Below are 15083 nucleotides of genomic sequence, written 5' to 3'. Positions count from 1 at the left end.
TTGCTTTTTAAAAAATCTGAGCCCTTTCACAGTAAATTCCAAAGTCCTTAATATGGCAAACAAGACCCTTTAAAATTTGTTTACGTTGCTTCCCTCTATATAGTTAACTATATCCAACCCCCTCCACCCCCATGAGAGAATTTGCCCATTCTCTTTTCTTGGCCCGAAATACCTTTCCCTGCTTCATTTGGTTATTCCTTCATCTTTAAAGATGATATCGCTTCCTTCCTGAAGTCTTCCTAACATTCTACTCTGTGTTAAATGCCCCTATCTGATACTCCCCTAGTATGCTGTACTTAATACTACCATAGCATGGATCAGAATGCAGCATAATGATGTATGGCCTTCATGTGCCTCTGAGTTGTTTGAGAACGAGTTTTGTTTGCTTTTGTTTTCTTTCTTTGCCAATGCCAAGCATTGTGCCTGGTATGGAGTAAATAATCAGCAAACACTTTTTGAGTAAAGGAATAGAATCTGAGTGTTAACATGAACTTGAATGAAAGGGCCTGTGCAAGGCTCATTTACTTTAGGTATTAACCTTTGAAATTTTGTGCATTCTTTATACTAGTATACTTTGAACACATGATGTCTCTAGTAAGCTGGGTGGAAATGTTCCTACTGAGCAATAGTCAAAATTTTATTAATTTGAGAGCTTTATGTACATAGAATATTAGTGTATTCCTGGCATAGGCAAGCACTAGAAACTATTTAATAAACAGTGGCTATGTAATAATTTGTGTTTGAAACCCCCAGAGCTTATGGCCCGAATTTATTTATTTATTGGAAAAAATTACAGGAATAAACTTAGTTTTAAATAATATATACTACACAAAATGAGCTGCTTTCCATTCCTTTCATAGGAGGAGTAATTTCTGCTAATTGAATTGATGATTTCTGACATTTGGTTTTACTTTTAATCCTGGGTCGGTTTCAAACAGTAACTCATACAGGCTGCTCCTCTGTGTAGCTCGAGAATCAGGTGCATCGGGATGAATTATGTGAAGTTCAATAAAACTCCTTTGTGCCCATCCACCTGCCCATGCCCTTGCTTTTTTATTCAGTTGACTCACAGCTCCTGAAAGGCAGAGCCCATTTCTGATTTATCATCATTCCCATTGCATAGCACAGAGCCCGATATATAAAAGGAATGCCATAGATGCTTGTTGATTTAAAATGAACTATTTTGGCTTTATTCTAGGAGGACAACCGATGTTTACTAGGTGATTCCTTTGGTGCTAGCTATGTCTACTGCATTATCTCTCTTAAGACCTGCTGTGATCTCATGAAGCAGGTGTCCCATGAAGCAGGTAACACCATAGCAGAGTAGGGAATGTTGGAGCGCAGAAAGGTGAGTAGCTTGTCAAAGGTGATTCAGGTCCATCAGATTTCAAAGTGAGCAGTCTATCCAGTACATGTTAAAAGCGATATTTCTCTCACTGGGCTGCCATGAAGATTAAATGAGTTAATGTATGGAAAGCACCCAGCACAGTGCCTGGAACATAATACACAATGCATACATCTTTGCTGTTCTTATTACTTTGTGGTTTCTCAGAGTAGATGGTAAAGAAATGTTTATTGATTTTTTTTTCTTTATGCCACACTTAGTAGAAAGGACATTGTTATGTGAAGAGAAGAAAAGAAAAACAACACCCTTTTAGGTATGTTCTTTTTTTATATGTTTACTACAATTACTCAAAATACTGCTTTAAGACCTGGTTTGGGGTTTAACCCAGAAGAGTATTAGTGTCTTCACCAAGTCCTTGGTGAGCAGCTTGTGTGCACTTACTGTCTATATGTTACACTTTCTTCTAGCCTGGACTTGGGAATAGCTGTAGCTTATTGCCCCTGTTGGATGTAATGGGAATTTGCCCAGTTTCTGTAGTTGACCTTATTCAGCATTGCATATAGAGAGAGTTTTACATGAACCTCTTCCATTTCTATTACTTGGCCAACTCAGCATCCTGCATTCCCTTCAAAGTCTATAATCCTAACCCTCCTGGAAAACGGAAGGAGGTAGAGCGGGGGAGGCAGTGAATGTTATATGCAGGGTCTTAAAATGCAGGTGAGTGGTTTTGATATCCTGTGACTGAAGTTCCTTGAGGAACTTCAGTGATTTTTGGTAGTCAATGAAAAGTTAGACCTTAGGTTTGACATTTGTCCCAGATACCTATAGTGCCTAACAGTTTTATACACTCTCTCCTCCTATTTCAACAATGTCTTCTCTGATTTGTCCTGTTCTTTCTCTATGGAGTTCAGACCCTTGGGGTCTGTCTTTATAGATGAGGATACCAAAATGTTTTTTTTTTTTTTTTTTTTTTTTTTTTTTTTTAAATTTTATTAGAGTTGCCTGGTGAGCCTGAATTTCCTACTAAATGAATCGTAAACATTTGGTGGCAACTCTTCCCACTTTCTACAACTTTAGAGAAGTTGGAGAGACTTGAGCCTTTCCCTGGTCCTCACCTTTAGATGTGCTGGTCACATCCAGAAGTGACTAGAAACAGTAGTACCAACAGTGACACCTCCCTCCCACCTTGCTGGGAGTTTCCCCTGATCAGCTGTTCTCCCAAGATTGTATCCTGCCAATGACCTCACCAATTTTTTTGTCTCCATGTAAATTGCTATCTTTTCAGGAGGAGCATGACAGACTCCCTTTGCTCGGGCTTCCATTTGTACAGAAGCTGTTATTACAGAATAAGTTTAATGGGTCGTGAATTTTGTGCAGAAAGGGAGGGTCTCTCGATGACTTTGTATGTACCAACAATGGACGTATTGGCTCCACAAGGAGTGCATTAGGCTAAATATTTTTAGCCCATTGACTCTGGGGATAATAACCCTAAATGCTTCATTAAATTTTCATGGGTGAGTGACAGAAGCTATGAGGGGAAAAAAAAAAAAAAAAACCCAAAACCCAAAACCCAAATCCGCCCCATTAGCTTTATTATTACACAGCTGGAGGACAGGAGTGGCCCCTCTAAAGAATAAGAAAATCAACTTTTTGAGGAACCGTTGCCTGTCTTTTCTTCCCTTTCTTGGCCCTGTTCCCAATGGGCAGCCCTTGGTCAGATTTTTTCTCTCTCCCACACCTGGCATTCCGGCGTCTGGAGACAGGTTATACCATACCAGACATTTACTGGAGTTGAACCCAGTCTCAGGGTACAAGACTTTCAGACCAACAGAGTCTTTTGTGCAACTTGATAGGTCTTTGTAAACTAGGACCAGAAGGAGGGAGCAACTGTTTACTGGCTGGGGCCTTCTCCCTTGCAGGCCGCGTGTTCGAACTGAATCTGCAGATTGTCTTCTCCCGAGCATTCTAAGAACGCGAGTGGGGCGAGCAGACCAGCCCGCACACCTTCAAGGGCTTGAGTCCCTTCCTAGGACTGAGGGCAACGTGAGCGATGCAAGCCTTCTCCCTTCCCTTCGCCCAGGGGAGCCTCAGTGGAGACGCGGGCCTGCCTAACCAGGGTTGGCCGCTGGGAGCTAGCGCCCCCTCCCGCGAAGGGGCGAGGGGGCAGCCGGCCCTCGCCGATCCCGCCTCTGGCTTTCACCCGCGGGTACTCTACCCTTGGGAATGTGTGAGAAGTTTGGAGGCTTGGATAAAAGAGTAGACCCTAGGGGAAAATGAGGCAGGTCGGGAGAGCGCTGTGGTCGGTGGAAACGGTGGCGAAAAACACTGGCTACTTTGTGAAAGCCGAGGCTGGGAGCTTCGACCCTTTCCCTCCCTCCCCGGCTCGGCGCGATGCAGCTGGGGAGGGGACTCCACGCTCTCGGCTCAGCTCGCCTCCGTCCGCACCGGGATGCGGAGTGAGCGCAGGGGCTCCAGAGGCGCGACCGCGAACCGCGGCACACCCGCTCGTTTGTTCGCTCCCTCTGCCTCCTCCACCCCGCCGCCACCGCGACTCAGTTAAGCTCTCGGAGCGCGCTCACGCGGCGCGAAAAGCGTCCGGGCGGGAGCGGGGGCGGGTGCTGGAGCCGGAGCCGGAGCCGGAGCCGGAGCGGCGAGGCCCCGGGCGAGGGCGCGTCGCGGGCGGGCAGCCCGGCGGCCAGGCGGCCGGGAGGCAGCGAGGGGAGCCGGCAGGTGAGCTACGTCGCCCGGCACTCGGCGGGCGCGGGGACGGACGGGGCGGAGGCCGCGGGAGGAGGCGGGGCTGCGCGCGCGGTGGTCTCCTCCCCCGGCGCTGACGCGGGCCTGTGGCTCCCGGGGAGAATGGACCCTGCGCGGCACTCGCCGGGGCTTCCCCGGGCTGGAGAGCGAGCCTGAGTGCCGTCGCCCGCCGGGTATTGGGAGCCGCTTGCTGCGCGGCTGCGACAGCGAAGGAGGATGCTGTCCTCGAGCGGAGGTGAGGCGCGGCGGGGGCGAGCGCAGCTCCGAATTTAGCGCCAGCAGGTGCCGAGGGCAGGGGGGAGCCGGGAGCCGGACGCCGCCGCTAGGGCCCCAGGCGCGGAGGAGGGCTCCTGGGGGCGCCCGTCATGGGAGTTTGGCTAGGGTGTTGCGGGGATGACGACTGCAGTTTTCCGCCCGCTCCCTCCTCTTGCTAGGGGAAAAGGAGCGACCTCTCCTCCTTCCTCCTGGCTCTCCCTCACCTCCCCCAGTCTCCTTACTTATGACCGCGCGCGTCTTCTTTCCAGACGTCCTCACCCCAAACACTCGTCTCCCCGAGACCCGCTGCTCCCTCCTCCCTGCCACGAACCGGGTTCTATCCACCTCTGAGCCTTCCCTTCCACTCCAAAACCTCCCCATTGCTCCGGAGCCCATCTCCCGGTCTCTCTAGCGGCTTCCCTCCGCCGGACCCTCTTCCCCACTCATCTGTATAGCTACGGCTCTGCCCGCAACCGTCGAACAAGCGGGTTTCTCCTATTTCGCAAACACCCTTAGAGCTGGACCCCGCGTCTCCCCGGACCCAAGCCGTTCCCGAGTCCTCCGTCGACTCCGTTCTGTGCTGCTCCCCGCTCTGTCCCATTCCCCAGGCTCCCCGCAGCCCCGATGGCTCTCCTCCCTGGCCCGCCCCCTACGTTTCGGCTCCGGACTGGATGCTGTGCCTGGGAACCAGAGCCCAGGGCTTTTGTTTCGGTTTTTTCTTTCTTTTTTTTTTTTTCTCCTACTGGGGAAACTTTAAAATCCCCGTGGTTCGGCTCCTAAAAAGCTCTAACCGGAGGGCTCAACCGCCGAGAGAATCTGGACGCAGGGAGACAGAGATGGGGGAGATCGTGTCACTCGTCGGAAGGGAGCCATGGGATGAGTGTACAAAGTAAATTTCAAAACGAAGATGGTTGCTGCTGCCTGGACTCTCCTTCCCCGGCTGATTCCGTCCGGCAGAGTATTGTGACTCCTGGTGGGAGGACGAGTCTTTTCTCTGCACTTTTTAAGGCGCCCGTCCCCCCGCCCCCCTCCGCCCTTGGTGGTGCTGGTGACTGGACGGGGGTGGGGGAAGAGAGAGTCGGCACAAGGGAAATCTGCTTGGAGAGGCTGATGCCACTTGGCTCCTGCGTTGCTTGCTCCCGGACCCGCCAGATTGTGTATGTTTCTCTCTAAACTACCCGCCACCCCCAACTGCATTACACAAGTCCTCATTGTTGAGGGTCTGCCTGGGCACTTCTGCCTGGGTTGGGAGAGTCTGAAGGAATGGGATGGGGATGGGGAGGCCGGGGGCGCTCGGCGAACGAGCTCCGGCTGAAGCCGAAGGCTTGCCTCCGGCGGCGGGCGGAGCGGAGAGCGCCCCGGCGCTGGCATCCGTGCGCTCCCGCGAGTGTCGCTGAGCGTGGTTGCGTGCCGGCGAGGGTCGGTGCCTGGCGGGTACGTTTGGAGACCCGGGCACGCCTGGACTTAGATCCTTTAGGAAGAGCCGCGAGTGGAAAGCTTGCGGAAGCGAGTGCGTCTTTTGCTGTACCGGCGCTGGGCGGTCGGGCGAGCGGGCTAGCAGTCCTCCGAGGCGGGTGCTACTAAGCCGCTCCAGCGAGTTACCGGGACCGGAGCGAGGATCCGCTATCGCGTCTCCCGCCCTCCTGCTCCCCTCCTGCTGGCCGGTTCCACGCACTTTCACAGTGTTGATGGTTTTTTGAATAAAGGCCTTGTGGGGGTTCCGCTGACACTTCATAACACTTAACATGTTTTCAAGTAATCCTATAAATTAAAGGTGGCTTACGTTCAGAACCCCCTAATTATCCGGTTCACGTTTGTACATTTATGTGCCAATTATAGGTCTTCAGGAAATTCATAAAATTATAAACCATTCCCACCTCCTGAATTAGCGCGCATTGTTTTTGGATGGAATCCTGAATTGAACAGGCAAGAAGATAGATGTGCAGGAGGGTGGGGGGAGAGGGGGAGGAGAGCTGGGCTGGAGTAGGGACACTTAACAGCAACCCCCTCCCCCATCTCTCTCATTTCCTATCCTGGCAGGGCTCCGTGACAATTCTGGAATCTGAAAGGGATCAAAGATTTTCTTGATTTCCTGTTGAGAAGGGCAACCTAATCAGAGCTGTGTAAAAGTCAACTTCTAAGCAATCAGAAATTGTCTGCTGATGTCCTTGATTGAAACCCCAGCATTCAAATGGAGTATTGAAGAACTCGCAGACATAGCTTTTGAAGTGCTGTTGTTCTTTTCCATACACAGAGGCCCTCATAAAGGTTTAGGAAGTTCAAAATGCAGTGATTTGAAAGACTGACATTGTAACTATTTGGCGACGCTGAGGGGATCCGCAGGGATGAGAGCAGAAGCTGAGGTGGGAAGTGCAAACGTGTTGCTACAGTCTTCTTGGGAGCAGTGCCACTATCAAGTGGGAATTCAGTTCTAAGCATTAAGTTGGCAATTAAATCTCTTCCTAAAGCAGATTTAGGGGATGATTTTTAATAGGGTATTTTTTTTTCTTTTCTTGGTGGTTTGCTTAAGGTCTGAATAGGCATATCTGAAACACTTAATCATGTTCATTGTATTCAACAATAAAATCTGGATAAAAATTACTTATTGTTGGTGAAGCTAGTCTCACAAACTGTTTCACAGTATGTTTCATTTGCAAGACACACCATTGTAGGAGGCTGCAGGGAAGAGATGCCATCACTTACTCTTCTTGTTCTCTTCCCCAGGCCAGAGAGGAATCTGGGGCTTCCCCTCTGCCCCCAAAGTCATTTCCCTTAAAGGGATGGGGGTTTGGCTTGGTACCTGATAGGACCCTTCCTAAAAATTGCATTTGGTGGATATATGGGTGCCTGGAGCCACCCTCCAGGCAGATGAAGAATCTAATTGAAGCAACATTTCATTTTGATAATTCACTCAAGTCAAACATTTTGGTTTTTGCAGGCATTTAATCCCTCTCTCAAACTACTAAAGCTAACAAAGCAAGAAAATCACAGTTTATATCTTTTAGATGGCACTTTAAAACATTGCCTACATTGAAGGCTGTTTTCAGGAACTCTCAGCGTTCTTTAGGGCTTACTGTGAAGAAGAATGTGCACTGGGTGAGTTAAGTAATTGAGGATAAATCTCTTGACCTCCCAGAACTTCTGTTTTGTTATTTGTAAAACAAGGACAGTATTATCTACTTTGTATGTTCTTCCAGCAATTTGATAGGGAAAACTATCTCACTGGGCCCTTTGACAGATAACAGGACTTCAGGGGAATGGTAACTTTTGGTCATAGGATGGAGTCCTGCTAAAGAGAGAGGATATTGGGCATTGGAAGGCCAGGATGGAATCCTGACTATGTGATGTTTGGTAAATCACCTCTTCTATTAATAAAAAAAAAAGGAGTAGTTTACCTTTTTGGAGCACTTACTAAGAGTCAGGTACCCTTTTAAGCACTTTGCATGCATTAGTTTATTTAATCTTTAAATAACCATGAATAACCTTTGAGTAACCATAGCTTGATAGTTGTATTTTCCTTCCCCTTTGATTGATAGAGAAACTGGGGCCCACAGAGATGGTAACTGGTCCAAGGTCACAAAGCCAATAAGGTATAGAACTAGGGTTTATTTATTTATTTATTTATTTAGAGAAAGTGCCCATGAGCAGGGAGAGGCAGAGGGCAAGGGAGGAGGAGACAATCTTAAGCAGGCTCCATTATCAGCATGGAGCCCCATGTGGGCCTCATCTTCACAATCTGGAGATCATGACCTGAGTCAAGAGTTGACAGGTAACCAACTGAGCCACCCAGGTGCCCCTAGAACTGGGATTTAAATCCTCCAAGCTTTCTGGTTCCTGGGCCTGTGTGGCAGCACACTGCTTCCTCTGTGCGGAGGGGTGATCCCAGCTATCTCTCGTGGTGGTTGTAAAACTTAACAGGGAACAATGGAATAGACTTCCAGCAGGAGCAAGTTATAGGTTTTTCCCAAGGTTCAGATGCTAAAACAAAATGAGTATTGTGTTATCAACAGGGCATTGGGCTGATGGTAGACATTTTGAACACTTGGAACTTCATGATAGGTATTGGTCAGTATGTTCACATCTATCTGTGCTGTCAAAGTATTTAAGTAGGTATACAGAAATTGCATTACTGCGGTTGTCTGTTACCAACTGTGATAAGCGGAGATTCTTAAAATTGAACGGTGGCATAACAGGTAGTTAGAAGTCTGGATTTGGGTGCTAGAGTGCCTGAGTTCAGACCCTAGTTCCTCCAGCCCTGCCAGCGGTGTGGACTTGACCAACCTCTCTGACTTCTCCATGCTTTAGTGTCCTTGATAATAAAACAACAGTACCCACCACCTATGACTGTGGAGACGATTATAGGAATTAACATCAACTGCTTAGAACAGCAGTGAGTATGTAATGTTACTTAGCTATGTGTTACCTTTCAAATGAAAGCCAGATTCTTCCTTTTCATAATACAAAGGTCTCTGTCATTGATATCCCAAGGCCTAAGTATCCTAACAGTATCTGGTTTTGTTTTTATTTTTTTTCCTAAGCAGGAGATAGGGAGAAAGAGATATAGTTCAGGATTTCAGAGAAAGGTTTTGTTGTTGTTGGTTTTTGTTTTTGTTTTTTTAGTTTATTGGAAATATTACCTTGAACATTTACCTTCTTTGTGAAGGGAATTGGGAAGTACACATAATGCTAAACTCTCCATGGAATTGCTCTTTTCAGAAACTGTTTTGAGGAAAATAAAATGACTGCTGGATTGATTGGATTCTAGTAGTAGAATAGTCAATTCTCCCCATTTACAGATTGGAAAACAAGTCAGATTGAAGGAAACATATAAACATAATGGCTGAGAGACATCATTGGAACCCAGAATTCTTGGGCTCCTTGTCCACTGCTTTTTCCTCTGGGCCAGATTGCCTCCCATACCAGGATAGAGAAGTAGCCTGAAGTATAAACAAACCTTGAAGCAAGGGGAGTGTTGCCAGACTGGGAGCAGGAGCCAGTCAGATGTTCTGTACTGAAAAATGTGTCCAATAGGAAAAGAAAACCCCTCCTCTTATAAGTACACTTATATCCATGAAAACTGGCACTAAACTCAATCTATGAAATGCATATCAGGATATGAACCCATGTTAAACACACACACACACACACACACACACACACACACACACACACACACAGCAGTTGATGACTTGAACACCTCCCTTAGGTTGGAGAGCAAATGAACAAATGATTGGGTTTCTTTTTCTGTGAGATGCTCTTTGTGTTTTTCTTCCACTTAGTTCTCAGATATGGGAAGGTTTTGGTTCAGGAATCATAAAACTCCTCCAGCTTCTATTTCATGAAATATGCAGCATATACTATTGGAAAGAAATTGCCAGCTTGCTTTTATTATTATTATTATTATTATTATTATTATTATTTGAACCCAACATATAACCAATCTACAATGCCAGTGGGGGATTCTCATAAAGAGAAAGGAAAACAGAAATAAAATTTTTGCTGAATAGAACAACTCACAGCCAAAATGATACAAGTTTTGTGATGGCTAAGATGGGTTGTTTAGTTTAGGGGATAAAAATGAGAGGAGGGCAGTCCCAGACAGATGAGACTGTTCAAGGTGAACCGCAGTCCCTGTTGACCACCTACAGTGAGCCTTACAAAATAGTCAACTTGGAATATTGGCTCCAAGATTCAATTTCTGACTCTCACTGTTGGTCAGTGTCTCTGGCTCTTGACTGGAAAACCGTGATCTGTTGGTCCATCAGTTAGTCTTCCTTTCCCCCTCTTTTCCTCTTCTTGTTTTTGTCTCAGAGTCTGTCTCTCTTTCAGTCTTTGGATCAGTTTGTATCTCTTCTTGTTAGTGTCACTTTTGCTAGTAAAGACTGAAAAGTTACAAATATGTCTTTGAGACTATCTGGGAAATGGAGGAAGCTAACTCAGGGAATGCACATAGACATTATTTCCATGCCCATTTAACACATACTTGCCTGAGCACCTAGTTTGTGTCTGGCTCTGGCTTTGTGCCTGGCATTATGAACAGTACCATGAGCAAGGGTGCAGTCTCTGCCATCTAGGCACTCTGCCTCACGCATAAATTACTGCCACAGTGTGCGATACAGTACAGGAAATATCTGCATGGCACTAGAAGCTTCTAGAAGAGTAATTTATTACGTCTAAAGAAAGGAAAAGGAGGGGAAAGCTTCAAAGAAGAGATTGCATTTCAGCTGGAAGCTGAAGGTTGACCAAGAATTTCTCAGGTCTTGAAGGCATCCAAACTGGGAGAACTGTGTGGGCAAAGATAGGTGGGCATGAAGGTTCGTCATTGGTTTGGAGACAGGCAAAGTTGGGTGTGGTTGTGGTGTACAATATGTGACTGAAATGGATTATTTTGTAGAGCATTTTCCAGATTGTGTTCCAAGGAACACTAGGGTTCCCCAAGATGGTTATGAGTATTTTAAAAGAAAGAACATACAGAAGGATAAAAGTTCTGTGCCCCCCAAAGTTTGAAAAGCATTGAAAAATATAACTCACTCTTGTTAAGACATGGTATTTACTGACATATTAAAACTTGAGTAAGAAGTAAAAGCAAGCAAGCAAGGAAGCTCATTGAAATCATTAAGATCTTCTAAACTTACTTGCCAGAGGCCCCCTCATTTCAAGGAGCCCTTTTTAAAAAGTGTCTTAAGAGATAGAGTGGGGAATGTATTTGTAGGTAATCACTTAGTATTTTTACAAAAAGGAGTTGATTTTTTAAAAGATTTTATTTATTTATTTGACAGAGATCACAAGTAGGAAGAGAGGCAGGTGGGGGGTGTTGGAAGCAGGCTCCCCGCCGAGCAGGGAGCCCGATGTGGGGCTCAATCCCAGGATCCTGTGATCATGACCTGATCTGAAGGCAGAGGCTTTAACCTACTAAGCCACCCAGGTGCCCCAAAAGTAGTTAATCTTATCATAAAAGTAATATGTGTGATTTGAAATGTAGTATAGTATATGTGAGACATACAAAAAGTATAAAAATAGAGTAAAGGTATGATTAAAGAAAAAAAAGCAGCCCCCAAAAGCTGAGAACACTCAGCTTAAGAAATAGAGCCATGTAAATACAGTTGAAGCCTCCTTTCCCTGATCATATCTCCATCCCTTCTGCCCGAGGTAACCACTGTCCTAAATTTGATTTTAGTTTATGATTCCATATAATTTTTTGAATATTCTTTTTAGAAGACAAAGAATTCCTTTGAATTCTCATTCAGCTTCTAGCTTGTCACTACAGAGATAATAAAGAAATTGTTGTTCTGTCCAGGAATTGTTGTTCTGTTGCTGGAATAAAAGATGTTTATAAGCTCTTCAGAAGAAGGAACTATGGCTTCTCCTTTTAACAGTATTCAGAATGTAGTAGATGCTCGATAAATTTCTGCTGAATTGAATTTAACTAAATGTGTGCACTCTCATGGGGTATATAAAGTTCACATAGTAACGAAGATTGGGGAAAAGTAATTATTTTTCATTAACAGTATTGAAATTCTTTGATCAGAGATCTTAAAAACTTTTTTTGTTTCATTTTTTTTTAAATTTTTAAATTTATTTTCAGCATAACAGTATTCATTGTTTTTGCACCACACCCAGTGCTCCATGCAATCCGTGCCCTCTCCAATACCCACCACCTGGTTCCCCCAACCTCCCACTCCCCGCCCCTTCAATACCCTCAGATTGTTTTTCAGAGTCCATAGTCTCTCATGGTTCACCTCCCCTTCCAATTTCCCTCAACTCCCTTCTCCTCTCTAACTCCCCTTGTCCTCCATGCTATTTGTTATGCTCCACAAATAAGTTTTTGTTTTGTTTTGTAATCCGGATCTGGAAGTGAATAGTAACAACTACTGACTATAAGTCCTTTTCATGTTTTCTTGACATCTCTTGGAATCATTAATGATAACTGCTTGCCCAAATCTGCCCTATTAAAATAGGTGATTCAGTAAAACACCTATCTACTTCCATTACAGGAAAAATAACTCCAAGTGCTTTCAATCAAAAAGGATATTTGTAAATTACAATGTAATTAATTACTCAGTACCCAGACACCAAGTACTTTGAAGGTTTATACTTAGGGCCCCAAGAAATAACTTAACCATCAGTAGCAGGGTGTGACCATAGCTATAGTCATGCCAACACAAGCATCTCTCTTGATATATGTAAGGGACATCTTGAAAAAGCTCCACCTGAAACTTATGTCATATTTGGGAGACATTTTCCTTTTATGTTATCCTAGCCTGTATTCCTGAATTACTCCTGTTTACATGTCAGCATGCAGTGAATGTTGGAATATTGCTGAGGGATACATGGTAGAAAGAATGAAAGGATGAATAAAGTGGGAGACCCGTAGTCTCAGTGGGGGGAGACTTTTATTTCGTACGAAATCGTGGTTGTATGGGAGATGGTAGATTAGCTTTTCCCATGGGGCTGGATGTTGATCATGGCTGACAGTCCACCCCCATGATTTTCTTCCTCTGATTTCACCAGTACTGATTTCTCTGAGTAATTTTGGGAGCAGGAGTAAAATTCCAGGAGATAGAATGAGGATCAGCTTTGGGTTCAAATGACCATCAACAATGCAGACAGCGCACGGAGGGTCAGGAAGAAAAGCCGTAGACTGCCATGCCCACATGATTGCCTACAGATGCCCATGGGCTAGGATGACGGCACATGGCGGTGCTCATCTTGAATTGGAGGACACATTCTGAGCGGAATTATATGCATGCTCACAAAAGTTCTAAATATAGAACACAACCATTCAGACATTAAAATTAAACCAGAAGTGCCCGTAATCCAATTGGGGATGAAGTCAAAGATGGGCCAACCATATGCTGAATCTGAGCTCTGGTATGTATTGTTAGAACATAGTGAATGCAAAAGGGTTACTGTAATTTATTCCTTTGGGAAACTGAATAGATTTATAGGCTACATAGAAGTTGGAGTCTTGCCAACCTTCTGCTATCTAACTTAGTAATTTTAATGTGGTTGAATTTATCAATCTTTTCTCTGATGGTTAGTACTTTTTACGTCTTGTTTAAGAAAGTCTTTTTTTTTATCCTAATGTCCTAAAGATATTCTCCTTTATTATCTTCTAAAAGTTTTATTGTTTTGCCTTTCTCATTAAGTTCTGTAATCCACGTGGAGAGAGAGAGAGAGAGTATGGTGCAAGGTAGCAATTTATTTTATTCCTAATTTTCCTCCGTATAGAAAAGAGTCACTGAGGCACTTGGGGTCAGTTTCTAGGTGTATGTTTTGTCTACTCTTTGTCCAGACCAAATTTCTTTATTATTATAACTTTATAGTAAGTCTTGGTATTTGGCAGGACAGATCCCCATAATGTCCTTCTTCAGAAATGTCTTGGTGCTTTTTTTTCTTGGCTTTTTGTCTTCATATTCATTTTATACTTTCAAAGTTACACAAAAATACTCTTGAGACTTGATTGGAGTTACACCGAATTTATAGTCTAATTCGGGAAGATGATATCATTATGATACTGAGTCCTTCCAGCCATAAACATGCTACCTCTCTCCATTTTTTTGTTCCTAATGTCTTTCAATACAGATTGTAATTTTCTTCATAAAGTTTTGCACTCTTCTAGATTTATTTCTGGGTGCTTTATGTTTCTGTAGTTGCTATTATAAATGCTATCTCTAAAAACTATATTTTCTAATTATGTATTAGTTTTCATCATATCCCACCTGTATTTCTTGCTCTGGATGGTGGGGGATTAGGAAGGGAGAAGGAAAAATGGTGCTCACTGACTGCTTACAAAGTGTTAGGTGCCTGGGGCACCTGCCTAGCTCAGTTGGTTAAGCGTAGGACTCTTGATTTCAGTTCAGGTCATGATCTCAGGGTTGTGAGATCGAGTCCTGCATGAGGTTCAGTGCTGGGTATGGAACCCGCTTACGAGTCCCACCCCCCAAAAAGAAAATTACTAGGTGCCTTGCATGCTCTCATTTGATGTCCAGAACAGCCTCCACCCTCCTTCACTGATGGACAGAGCAGGGGATGCCCTTTGTCCCAGTGGCCCTGTGGGAAGGCAGAAGTGAGGAATAGAGCTCCAAGGACTTAATCAAACCCCGTAACAGTCAGTCACTTTGTTCCAGTGGCAGGGTCTTTGAAAGATGCCTCTAGTTTTGGAGTGTGCGGTAAAGGAAAGAACTTCACTGGTTAGACACTCTGTTTCATCTTAGTAACATGACGTGGGGCCAGTCTGGCTCCTGGTACACTGGTCTGGCATTTCAGGCCAGCCATAGTCATCTGGCCACCTGAGGGCCAAATTTTGGCCAGTAGCTACGGTGTGGTTTGACTCTCCAGGCACATCTCAGGTCAGTGAATGTTGCTGCTACCTCCAGCAGCCACCAGTCTAGGAAAATGAAAAGCCATTTCGGGTCATCAAGCTGAGTGGGAATAGAGATCCAGGTCTCCTGTACCCAGGTCGGTATTCTTCCCACCTCCCCACCTTGACTTACCATCCTCAAATATATTGTGTTGAACATGTGAAAGACTGAAGCATTTTTTTTATTTGAGGAATCACCATTATGCATAGACATTGTAACATATCTGCAAAAATGGGGACAGCAGGACAGATGTCTACCTATGGCCCAAGGGATGATGACTATTTGCCGATTGCTATCCTTCTTTCTCTGTTGTTGTCTCTCTGTGTCTTTCTCCGGAATTCTTTTTTTTTTTTTTTTTTTTT

Source organism: Enhydra lutris, unplaced genomic scaffold (assembly GCF_002288905.1).
Source record: "Enhydra lutris kenyoni isolate GAN:26980312 unplaced genomic scaffold, ASM228890v2 scaffoldscaffold155, whole genome shotgun sequence".
Classification (NCBI taxonomy): Eukaryota; Metazoa; Chordata; class Mammalia; order Carnivora; family Mustelidae; genus Enhydra; species Enhydra lutris.
Note: the sequence above shows the minus strand (reverse complement) of the source record.